Genomic DNA, 12,848 nt, shown 5'->3' on the forward strand with positions numbered 1-12,848 from the left:
CACAGCCTTGATTCCATCCAACAATCCCAGATGGATTCCCCAGCTACCCAGCTCAGGGGTGATACCTCTGCTGGCTACTTTAATTCCTACTCTCTCTCACCATCTTGTCCCTCTACTTTCAAGCTGCTCTTGGCTGTGGTTGAGTCTTTTCACACACTGTTGAGGGGGCAACTGCCCACAGCTTTTCCCAGCCTTTCTGGGGACGCCCTCCCCTGCAGAGCCACGAACAGGGGAAAAGGGTGGGCACAGGAAAGGGTCTTCCAGGTGAGCCCACCAGATATGGGTGGAAACCACTTGCGCCCTAGAGATTTGGGAATAGGATGTTACAGTAATTGTGAAGTTTGTTTCAGGCTTCATGGCTGAAGATTGCAACAAACGGGTTGCAGCTGAAGCCAGAACCCTGTTCAGCCACCTGAGCTGATGGCAGGCATCCAACCTGACTAATTTTAGCCAGGACACTCTTCCGTTTCCTGCACATTTCACACTTCAATGAGTCAAAGTGAAAGTAGGTGTGGATATTATGAACGAGGTCCCAGCTTGCACTTAGAGCTCTTTAGACACTGGCATGTGTCTTGTATGGCCAGATGAAAGCAGCAAGATGTCCCATCGCAGTGCCCTCAGCTGGAGAGTGTTTCATCTACTGCACAATGACAAAGCTCACTGAAACATGATGGTAAAGTTCCTTTCATTTTGTCTTCTTGCACCTTTTCTTTTGTTCCCCATCTAACTGTACTTCAGCATACTCCCAGCAGGGAAGTCATGCTTGTCTTGGTAAAAGTAATGTAAAAACCTGCACTGTTGTTTACCTACTGTTTATAATCACATTTTCCTCAAAAATTTCTTAGGAAGGCTTTTACATTCATCACAGTTCTGTTCCTTGTACTCACCTTTCATGCTAATAACAGATAGACACAATTATACCTACATATTATTGTAATTGTGATTGTTGATGGTGCCCTATTTAGTTCACACCATTTCTTTCTGTGTAGTAATAGATTTGCTGAATCTGTCCATTTTTGCTTTTGCTAAATTAAAAAGAAGACACATTAACATGCTTTCAAAGAGATTTAGGGAGAGGGAAACCACCACATCCCAGTGCATGAATTAAAAAAAAATGCTAATAGGCCCATAAATGAAAATCAAGAGTTGTTTTTATTTCAAACAGCTGCATCTCCGTCAATGCAAGATTTATTGGTTTCCAGTCCTCCCAAGACTTAGGAACGTGCTTAGTTGGACTCATTGAATTCAAAAGCAGAGTTTCTTCCACACAGCAGAGCAGAGGTGCAGAAGCCAGCTAAGTTTCAGCAGATCCTGTGAGCCTCACTTGTGCTTTGGCTGCATGGGAGCACAGTGACCTCCAGCAGTGAGTCTGATCACAAATACTGGCTCTGTTAGATGTGACACAGGGCCTTCAAAGAGCCAGTTTACATCTGATTTGCCTTCTTAAGGTCAACCAGGTGATGGAGATGTGTTCTGTAAAATATGGTGGATAATATGGCAGAGGATTGAGGCTTCTACATTGTTCCTTGTGCTTGGTTTGTCCGGGATGCAGGTGGAGACTGCCTTGGACCAGGTAAGGCAGTGTTGAATCTGTGTTTCTCTGAAGACCATGCGTGAATGTGGTTTGGATCCCTCCAGAGTTCTGGGGCTCTTGTTGTTCACTCAGTTAAGAGCAGTGAGGAGGTGGAAGCATGTCAGGCACGTTGCTGCTTCCTGCTGATCTCCCAGACTTATTTAGGCAAGTTGCTAAAAGGACAAAAGATGGCTATTGGCAAAGAACTATAAGTAAAAACATTGGGGATAAGATAATAAAGCAATTTGTAAAATTGCAGCAAAATCCTACTTTCTGCCTTATTTCAAAAATATAAATGAGTGACATGAAGTGTAATCAAATATTAAAGTAAGAGTTAAAAATACCTTTAGCTTAATGCATTTCTCTTAATCTCTTTTCTGTGTTACTTTTATTCTGTTACTGCTCTCTGCTGCTTTTATATTAAAAAGCTGCACAAATAGAAGTACAAAGTGCTGTTCAAACTATAAAGCAAACAAAAGGAAATAAAAATATACTTACTTACAGAATTTTTTTATTTGAAGTAATTTTACATACTGTGTAATAATAGCATATTTGAAAGTTGAAGATGTGATTATTTGAAAAAAAAAAAGAAGTTGATTGTATATTTTAAGGACTGTTCATGTTAAATACTATGGTTCTTTTTTTAGTGAGAAGCCTTGTCAAACAAAATTGTGTTAGGTTTCTGTTGCTTGAGGGCAAAATAACTTTCATAGCATTGAGGGAGGCATGCTGTTGCAGCCCCACAGCAAGAATGTTCACGCTGCCTGGCAGCACAGGAACACAGCAGCAAGCTTGAGAAGACGTGTGTGAAAGCAGACAGATAGGAATTTGTTCTCGTTGCCATGGTGTTGGACACTGTTTACTTCACCTATCAGCTGAGTCTGGTTCTTCCCCTGTCCTCTGGAAACCTGCAGACCTGACCTGTAGCCAGGTTCAGCTTCAGGGGGGCAGTCAGCTCCCAGGGGCGCACAGACAAGAAATGTATGGATTATTGCTTTTCTTTGAAATAAGGTTTCTGGCATTTGTGGCTGAGGAGGAAAGCTCCAGATGGTGCAGTGTGCATTATCTGTGCAGTGTGCATTATCTGTGCAGTGGTGTTTCAGACAGCCTAAGCACACAGCTGGCCCTGGGTCAGCAGCAAGAGGCCCCCAGAGATGGGTGCTATTGCTTCTGTCCCCTGGGCCTGGGGCTGGCAGGTGAGAGAGGGGTAGTCATGAGGTCTCACTTTGCTCCAGTCCCACCCTACCTGCCAGACCACAGGGTTGCTCTCAAATAGAGATGCTTAGCTGTTCTGAAATTTGTGGCACCTTAATGTTTATCACAGATGAGGAACTGGATGAGCGCTGCGCATCACTTTCCCTCATAAGTATGTGCCAAGCTGTAAATATAAAATGCCAAGTTGTGGTTATAAAAGCAGGCTGTCAGGTAGATATGGCACACTTCCCTTGATACCCTTAAACTAGGTAAAACAAAACAGGCCAGACATGCATATCCATTTTAGCTTTTCAGCTACTAATGTCATGGTGCTATCTTCAGTGACTTTGGTTTTATCATGGTGCTAAAACTGCCAATGAACTAGTGAACTTAAAAGGTTATTGGCATATCCTTTGTAATTTTGAAAATAAAATATCCTTGTCTCCCTCTGGCTGAGTAGTTAAATCACACTACAGTGGCCCTACTTGATAATTTTCTCATGAAAGACTCAAATCCTAGGGTTAATTAAAGCATGGAATAAGTATCTAGGGAGGCATATATAAATGCTAACAGGATTGCTACCACATATCTGCAGAGACAAACATCACCATGTATAGTTTATGCTAAGCTGAAAAAAGGAAATCCTTAGATCTCTTACAAGGCAGCCTTTTTATATTTCGTGACAGATGTAGGCAAAAAAAAAAAAACCCTCAAACTTAACAAAACAAAATTTGATAATGACAGTATGTAACTATATCCCTAATAATCATAGGGATTAAATTTTCTGGGAGACTGTATAAAGCTTTGTATTTCCAGGAATTTTAATACCTGTTCCGATCAGAGGAACCTGGATCTGGGATCAGAAAGCAAGGAAGACCGGTGTGTCTGACTGAAACGGCTGGGGAAACTTTAGCAATCCAAATTATCTACTGATAACATAATCTGACCAGTACTGCAGGGCAGAATATTATGGAGAAGAACTGCATGACTCATAATGATAGATGATCAGAAATATGGCTCAGCTCCTTGTCTAAAAGCCCTGGTTCTGAGAGGATCCACTGTCACTCACCATCCACCCACCCCTGGCACAAGCACTGACTTGAGGGAAGGGCGGCGCTTCCTGACTTCCACCCACCTCCTTGGCTGGCCTCCCTCGTGCCCATAAGGTTTGTTTTTCTGAACTGGGTTGACCTTCTTCAGTTTGTGCTGGTGAGGTGAGGTAAAGGTAAAAAAATAAAAATGGATGAAGTGACCTAGAGCTTCAGGCAGAAGCCCTCACTGCTATTCTCTCAGCAGCTATAACCACTCTGGCATAAGGGGATTCTGCAAAAGATCCCTACAGCCCCTGGATTACCTGGATTTTAGTCTGCACTCCAGTAATTTATTTTGTTCATTTTAAAAGAGGTTAAGGTTTGTCTGCTTGGAGCAGAACCTTAGGAGATGTACTGATACCATCTGCTTTAGGCATCCAACTTGGATGCATTTCAGATGACAGCGTTAGGAGCAGCAATTCCCAGTAACTGCATCATAGAGAGGCAGGTGTCTCCACATGGGCAATTCAGGCCATTCATGCTAGATGCTTAAAATAGAATGTATGCAAATTCAGACTGTCTGCTGCCTTCACCTTGTCCATTGCTTACGTCTGTTTATGTCTTAAAGGTGATTTATCCTTGAACTGCTGAAAGAGACCTTGCACTCTTTTAAAATTGCCCAATGTGAAAAAAAGGGTGTCTGTGTTGGGCCATGACTGCATGGCAATTACAGCATGTGTGCCCCCAGCACACACTGCACAGCTAAGCTGCTTGGGGGTGCACCTTGGAGGTGCTGATGGGTGGGCAGTGGTGGGGGACAAGAGAGCAGGAGGTCTGGGCAGACCAGCAGCAGCCCCATTGCTTTTGGGTGAGTGGCCAGAGGCCAGTGGATGGGCTGATTTTTTTTAAAATTATTCAAGGAGATTTAGCCCCAATGGTTTTTTGAGGCAGTTTAGCTCTTGCCTTTGCAGAAATATGTTAAAATATAAATGAAGAAATGTGTTTCATATAAAACCATCTCTGCAGGAGTGTAAGCGACTGTGGTGGTAGGGAACCTAATTGCCAGTTTATTTGTGGATGTTTTTTTAAACACATCCTTTTGAGAGCCATTAGAAAAAGGCTGTTTCATCAAACTGCTCCCTGGCCCCTTGTGTTTGCATGTTTGCTCTGCTGCTTTGGAAGTGCTCGAGCTGTCACTCTGCTGTAGAGTTGTCCAGTCTTCGAACATTTGTTCCTCCCAGTGTTACAGTGCTGCTTCATACGGCATCCCTGGCCTTGCATTCAGTGCCATAGTAACCATTCTCTGGAAGGACAGCAGGATGAGACAAGGAACATGTCAAGCACCTAGAAGAGAGAGAAAAAATGCAAAGACTGACTTGACAAAGTCTTGACAAGTATGGCAAATATTTGATGATGTTTTGTGGTGACCGGTGAGTTCTCCCCAGGAAGGAGAAATACAGAAACAATTCAGAATAGTGAGCAAAAACTCCTAGTGGCCCACCAGTAGTTAACAAGGGGATTGCACAGACCAGTTCTGTGTTGAAAATAATGTGCTGCTTGTAGCAACATGGGGGACACAGGTCAAACCCTCCAGTTCCTAGGCTGTTCACAGGCACTCTTGGCGAAGAGGTAGGAATGATGAAAAATAGGCTGGATATTATATATATCCTCCTTGCTTGCTTGCTTTCTTCCTCTCTTTTTCTCTTCCCTTGCCCATGTATCTGGATGTTCTCAGTTGTTCAGCAAGCCTGTAGGAGCTGGCAGGCATCTTGCAGGCACCCATGGAGGTGTATGCAGGCAGGGTTGCTGCATTTGCTCTCTGCCAAGGTATGGGTCCCTTGTTTGGCTTGGTGTGGCAGTGCACTTGGGTGGCACACCTGTCTTCCCAGCCACCCCAGGAGTCCATTGCTGGTAGGCAAAAAGCAAGGCTGAGCCCAAGCTTCAAAGAGTTTTTGCTCATTCTGACCTGTTTTGCTTAAAGTGCTTTATTTTGCATTCAGAGTTTAATCTCAACCAGAGGCACACACTCTGTGAGAAATCCAACTCATCAAATAATTGAAATAATTTTTTGGGACACTGTGGGTTCTTGCACCATAGGGCTTGAGTGTTTATTTGGCTGCCAGTGGCATGCACTGCCAGTTAGCAGATAGTTGGATCCTCAAGGAGGAGGGAGTAGGGGGAAGGAGGAGCTGTAAGGACTTTAGTTGTCACAACCTTTTTTCAGCTATTACAAGATAAGGGCGCGGTTTCGTAACACAAACTCTGCCTGCCTTCAGTGCAGGGTCTCTCCTGTGCCAATCCAGGGATGCTCCCTCCCGTCTCTCCTCTCTGCCTTCCCAGCAGTGCTGGAACTGGAACAAAATAGTTGCGGTGTTGTGAAATGGCTCAGCCACACAGAGGATTGTGCGTTGTATTTCCACCACTGTGGCCTGAGGCATTTTAATTTGAGAAGGGCATCCAGGTGAGCTGGAGCCCAGATGGGTTTGTCAGCACTGGGGCAGCCACAGCCATGCCCTCTGGCTGGCCCTGCCCTCCCCTGCAGTGGCTTGCATGAGGCTTGGAGGCTCTGCAAAGCCAGCTGGATCCATGCTGTTGGGGCTTGCAGAAGCCTGAGGTGATGTCCAAGTGATTGCAAGATTTGTCTGGGTCCAGCCTGGCAGGCTGGGAGCCCGAACTGGCTCAGCATCTTGTTAACTCCCCTCAGGAGCCAACTGGGTGCCCTTGCACTGTGCCCAGCAGCTCTGCTGAGACACCGAGGCTGGCTCAGCCAGGATGCATCTTGGATCGATGGGACTTAATGGTCCTGGCTCCTTGTGAAAGCAATTAAATGAGGAACGAACACTGGGCACTGGTGTCTGTATAAAGGAAGTGTAAAACTCTGATCCTCTCTGGCTCAGAAATCTGGCAGCAAACAGCCCTAACCACAGGTTGTTTCCTTTTAGTATCTCGCCATCTCCTGGGTTTGCAGCTCAACCTCCAGCCCTTTGGGCAGCACTAGGGAGGCCTTTCCTGCCTATTGACCCAAGCAGCTGCCTAGTGCCTGGGCAGGGTGCTGTGAAGGAAGTGCTGCTGTCTGTCAGGCAAGTGGAGCAGTGAGATGTGATTCCCTGTGCCATTTCCTGCTTGGCTTTGGAAGTGCTGGAGCAGTGCTGTTACTCCATCCTTTGTGCTCACACTGCCTTTTAAAGGGAAAGTCAAGTTTTGGCAGCTGCTGCAGGCTGAGTTCATCCAGAGGGAGTCAGTACCCACAGGAGCCAGGCTGTACCTTTATTTTGTATGACTCAAGTATTGTGGGAAAAGATCAGTTATCCTGTGGCAGTAGGAACAGAGCCCTCTAGAAGGTTCTACTGAACCTTATGAGAAAATATTTTGATGGGATGACAGCCATTCATGTTGCAAGTGCACATGTGCTTGGTGCCATGTGTGTCAGGCAGCCCCTGGCCCACAGGTGTTTAAAGAAAGGCAGAGTAACCTTCCTCTGAGTACATTTGACATTGGCTCCTTCTCCTGTTGCATTTCCAGGTAGTTATTAACTGACTCTGTTCCAGAACAGTGAGCACACAATGATGCTGCAAGCCGTGCCCAACCCTTTCCATACAAAGGTAACTGCCATCTGGAGGCTGGTTTCCACCTTTCTTAGCACATTCCAAAGGCCTACCTGTGTTTAAAAAATCCCTGAAGAGTTCAGGGCTGTCTTCCATTACTGACAGGCACAATTTCTAAAACTGTCTGGATTTTCCTGCAGATCTCCTGAAGTTTTTTACAAATGCATGGGAGGAAGGAGATTTGGGTTTGGGGGGAACACAGGAGGAAAGATAAAGACTGTGAAAGCGTGAAATCATGAGTGACACAGGAGGCTGCTTTTGGCCTTGGGACATCAGAGAAGACATGAATTATTGAAATTATGGCTCTGTTAATCTGTGTGTTGTCAGCCCTTCTATAAACAGTGAGCAGGTGCTGTATGACTGCAAGTCCTGTTGAGTGGGAAAGCCCTCTGGTCATGGAGTGGGGGGGGGCATCTGCTGGGGCTGCCAGACCTGGATCATTTGTGGGTTCAAAGTGAAGGATACTGTTCTTCAAAAGCCTCTGTTCATTTCTTTTCTAACAGGTGATGTTGTTTAATAGATTCCATTAGAATCCCTTATTAAGTTTTCTTTTTTACTTTTTTTACTCTATACAGGGTCCAAGTGAAGCCACTAACAGTACTCAGGACAGACTGTAATATTAACAGATATGCATGGAAAGTTTGTTTGCCTTTCAGCTTTGGGGCTTTTTTGCAGTTTTTGGTGGGTGAAGTACTTAACACTGTGTTGCAAACAACTGTGTAGCAATTTAAATTCAAACATATTATACAACCTCAGGAGGTACTTTTTCTGTCCTGATCATCAGCATCAGGGGAAGAAAATTCCCTGTGTATTAAAAACAGAATGGCATTGAGTAACTGTAGAAATTATTGTGAGGAGAATCCTCTTGCACCATGTGTTTTGACCCTGTATCCAGAGTGCCAGACAGAATTTTAAATGTGAATCAATAGGTAAATACCTATTTCAAGGCAAAGTAAGGTGACTCTTTCAGGAGCCTGCATTGCTGTTTTCCATCCTCGGAGGTCTCTCAGAACAGCTGCTACTTTGAGCACCTTCAAAACTGGAGATCTGTGGACTCCAAAGCCAGCTTTTGCTGACAGATACAGCAAGATGCAGATTCCACAAACAGCTTTGGCAAGTCTTGTATGAAAATAGGGTAAAAATATTATGAATTAACTTGGATAGAGTTTGACTCTACTTACAAAGCAGTAAAAGAGAATGAATTAGTAATTAGGGGTTTATTTTTGTTTTGGACTCTCCGATGGAGTGGGTTGAGGTCCATGATAGCAGTAGCTATTTTTCTACATCTTCCATTACATTCAGACAAATTGAGAACTGAATAGAAAAGTTGACTTTTTGATGATGTAGTTGCTGGACTACATTATGGAGCAATAGTATCTTTCACACCTTGAACAGGCTTTTAATCCTGAAAATGAGAGGAAGTTAGTCCTAGTCAAAATGCCTAACACGTTTTGGGGAAGGCAGGTTCCTGGGAAAACCTCATTAGGATCATTTCAGAAAAGCAAGACCCAGTTCATGTGGCAGGTATCAGGTTGCTGCCACTTCAGTCCCTTCTCTTGCAGAAGCTTTCTGCAGGGAAAAGGCTTGGCTACATTACATGCTCTGTCCTTTTCTCTGCTGAAACTGCTGGAGGAAGAATATGGCCCTGCTTTGCAGGATGAATTTGTTCTCCAAGACTCAGTTACAAGATTGGGACCTTAGTGTGGTAATTCATGTGTTCTAATACATTTCCCAAGGCAAATTTTGAATGGTTTTCATAGTGCAAGAATACATTTGAAGCTGTAAAGCATCACTGTTTAACTCAAAAGTCTCTGCTATGGTTAGTCCTCATGCCTAATTTGGTAGGGCAGTATTAATAATGATTATTTAGTGATTTCCAGATAAATTGATTTCTGTTCCGCAAGCAAAATACTTCGTAAGTCTTTTTCCAGACCACAATGGTTAAAGTGCATGGTTGTTTTGTTTCTGAAGGTGTAAATCTGGTGTTCACCACCTGTACTGGCTCTGTATCTGTACCTGTATTACCAGTGAATTTCTGACTGCTGAGCATGATTTTGTGGTTGCAATTCCTATGGAGATAAGGACCTAAATTTTGAAACCAGTGAATGGCAGGAGCAGAAAAATAATGATTATCTGCTTAAGGGGTGTTGATGTCATACTACTGACTCATTTGTTTTATTAAAAATAAACCCTAAGTTGTCCCCCAGAGCAAAACCTATAGTTTATTTGTGTCTCTCTTTTTAGACTTTGCCATTACTTAGCTCTCACAGGTGACATGAGCCTATCTGGGTTAGATTTGCTGCATGAGAAAACAACCCTGACTTTTACCAGGTGGGTGGACAGGAAAAAAACCCAACTTTTTGTCAGTCTTTTGTGTTGCAGCAGCTGGATTCATTGCTGCTATAGCAACACACCACATGATGAGGTGTATTAGATTGCTCTGCGCAGAACACGAGGGGGAAAAGGAACACAGCTCCTTGCTGAAGGTAAAGGTTGCACTGGAGTTTCTGCTGGAGAGCTGGGGAAGGTCAAATGCTCCAGGTCCCAGTGCTTGTTGTGCACAGAGGAAGGTAGAGGCGTGTGGAGGTGTTAAACTGCAGACCCAGGTAAGGTACAGCTGCATTGATAACCTGAGATCTTAACCCTCCTCCCTGTGGCAGCTCAACTTTCCTGAGAGTTTTCTCTTAGCTTTTCCAAGTGGTTATTTTAAAGTTGCTTTGCTAATCTGACAATGTGAAAACATTGACAGCAGTTGGAACAATTAGAGAGAGACTTCTACTGCAGAGAGACCAGTCTTACCGATTAGGAGGTGATTGTCTTCAAATCAATGCAAAAAGTATATGTAGGGGGTTTTTGTTGTTTCAGCTTCGCTTGAAGGTGTTGAACAAGTTTTGATTTTGTTACTATCTGCACAGTGGTTCACAACATCTCTGTTTTCAGTCAGAATTCAGGGCATTATCTACTTTATTATTTTTATTATCAGTACTTTTTAATGATCTGCTCTCTTTAGCATTTATTAACACTTCTTCCTCTCTCTCTCCCAATCTGCTCCATGAGGTTGCCTGAGTCTTCTTGGAAATGAATTTTCATATCATTTACTCCTTCAGGTTTTATGCTGCTTCCTTAAATCTTGCAGTGTTGTTGATGCAGTTAAACAAACTTCAGTGCACCTGTAAAGACATGAAAGTGGAAACAGTGCCACAGGTTATTGTGGTTTTTACCCTGTTAACCATTCATCCACAGAGGTAAAGAGCAATAATTAATGTCAGCCTTGAACTTAAATGTTTATTCAGACCCATGTCAAACTCAAAAAAACTATTAATTCCGCCATGTTCTTTATACACCTTTTTTTTTTCCTTTTTTTTTTTTTTGCTTTTGCCCATCGCTAGGTTAAATGTGACAGGCTTTCAAGTGGCATCCATGAGGTGAAGGAAATACTTTAGAAGGGGAAAAAGTGAGGGACCAAAATGATAGTGGAAAAGATGGAGAGCCTTCCTGAAATTCAAGTTCAATGGTTTAGTACTTTTCCTGCTTCCCATCAAGGGTTTCCAGCATTTTGAATGCTTTCTATTATCTACAAATTACAACATATTTCTTTCTAAAGACTTACCACTGCTTTAACATCAGGCAACATATCAAGGATGTTGAAATGTGCAGTCCTTCTCTACTGCCCTAAGTAAAAGATTTCAAGCAACCTCTCTGTTTCTCCCCATGCATTTATAGCCTGGTGGTCCCGTGTTCAAAGGGCTCATTGGCAGACTGGGAGCATTCCTGTGGAAACTGAGGGATGGTGCCAAGGCCAACCTTCCCCTCACTCGCCCCTTTTAGTGACAGGAAGGGGCAGTCTGAGTTAGGGTATAAGTGAGCCAGGTCTGAGTGGTGGGCAGCTTTTTCACAGCCCTGAGCAGGTGTGCTTTGTGTGGCACTGTGGGGACTGCACGGTCACAGCTCAGGTTTGACCAGGCTCCCCTGCCTGCAGTGAGGTGACTTCAACGCTGCTGAAGAGGGAAGCAGCCACACTGCCTGGGAGAGAATTTGTGAAATAAAAAACCCTATAAATTCCATTGCATGTATTTCTTTCTAGAACAATATTAGACTATACAAATGTCCTTAAAGATTATAAATTTGGTCATGATTTGGTGAATTTGATGTGTTTTCAAATATCACATTTTATTCATTTGTAGGATCTGTGGGTACATATGAACTTTCCCCTTGGGCTTTTGTTCCTCTTACTTTCTACTGTCCCATTAACCCCAGTGAATCTTTTCTAAAACCTTCAAAACAAATAATACTCTCTGCTAGCTGAAACCTCTAAAATAAACAAACAATAATTCTTTAGTTTATGAGTGCCTCTTCTGTGTGAACCAGCTGAGAAAGTCATGGAAGACTGCTAAAATGCACTACTGTGCCTTGAGAATTAATTTACTGCACAGTTTTGCAATTCAGATTTTATTCAGCATTAGAACTGTAACTCATTAATAATGTCAACAGATTTGCAAGGGAGATCTCATCTGCCCACTCCTACAGATTAAATCACACAATTTATTGATATGATAATCTTTTTACTAGATTTGGAATTGTGGAAAACAGCAGAAATACCTAACTGACTTGCCTGCTAAGAAAAAAAATTAACCCATTGAACTGACATGACTGTGTGTCAGCCTCTGAGAAGAAAGAAAGAAATCTGGACTCTTGATCAGTAGGAACCCAAACTGTGTCTGAATTTCAGACACAAAATCGTAAGGCTACATGCGGGATACGATGTGTATATGCCTTGTATGCAAATAGTAACGTAGGCAAGATTCCAATATGGAACAACTTGCAGAGACTAATTGATATAGGAATATGTGCACCAGTAGGAGCAGGCCAGTCCCTCACTCAGCTATCAGATGGCTGAGATGTTTTTCTAGGGATAAATATGTACATGGGTGATTACAGTAGCAGATGCTAACTCTAGGAGCTTGAGCTCCATATCCAAATGTTCATCTGGCTCAATCAAAATGAACAAAAGCATTTCCAAAAGGAGGGCTAACATCTCCAGGGCTGAGTGGGCATTGGAAGCAGTCCAGAATGTCTTCTTCAGATGCAGGAACTGTGCTCTCAGGAACAGTTATTTCCAAAAGATCCAGCCACCTAAAGTATTGAACATGGAAAATTAAAGAAAACTGTTCTCTTTCGAAGAAAGCCTGCTATGAAATCATCCTAGGAGAAGTTGGTTCAGTTCTTCATAGAGCACAAGAGCTTGTGGTATCAGGATGTTCATCTCAGATATCTCTAGGGCTGGCTTCAACAGCCATTTCAGCTTTAAGTGTGTGCTGAAACAGGTCAAACACATTCAACAGCTTGTGCAAAATGAGGTTCTGGTCCAGGACTGCTATAGCCACTGAGCAAGGAAAGGAGGCTTCTATATTAATGCCTCAGGGACACAGGTAAAACTGCCATTTG

At 43.3% G+C, this 12,848-nt stretch overlaps 1 protein-coding gene across 19 annotated transcripts in view; it reads left to right on the forward strand.

The window, feature by feature from the left end:
* DTNA (dystrobrevin alpha) overlaps positions 1–12,848 on the forward strand; it is a 224,053-nt gene that overhangs the window by 89,997 nt on the left and 121,208 nt on the right. The window contains exon 1 of one of the 19 annotated variants that reach the window (XM_063168302.1): positions 9,894–10,009. The exons of the other annotated variants lie outside the window; for them this stretch is intronic. The gene's annotated coding sequence lies outside the window, so the exon portion shown is untranslated. Of the gene's footprint in view, positions 1–9,893; positions 10,010–12,848 lie in introns of those variants that run through there. 19 annotated transcript variants of the gene reach the window in all.

Source organism: Melospiza melodia, chromosome 1 (assembly GCF_035770615.1).
Source record: "Melospiza melodia melodia isolate bMelMel2 chromosome 1, bMelMel2.pri, whole genome shotgun sequence".
Taxonomy (NCBI): Eukaryota; Metazoa; Chordata; class Aves; order Passeriformes; family Passerellidae; genus Melospiza; species Melospiza melodia.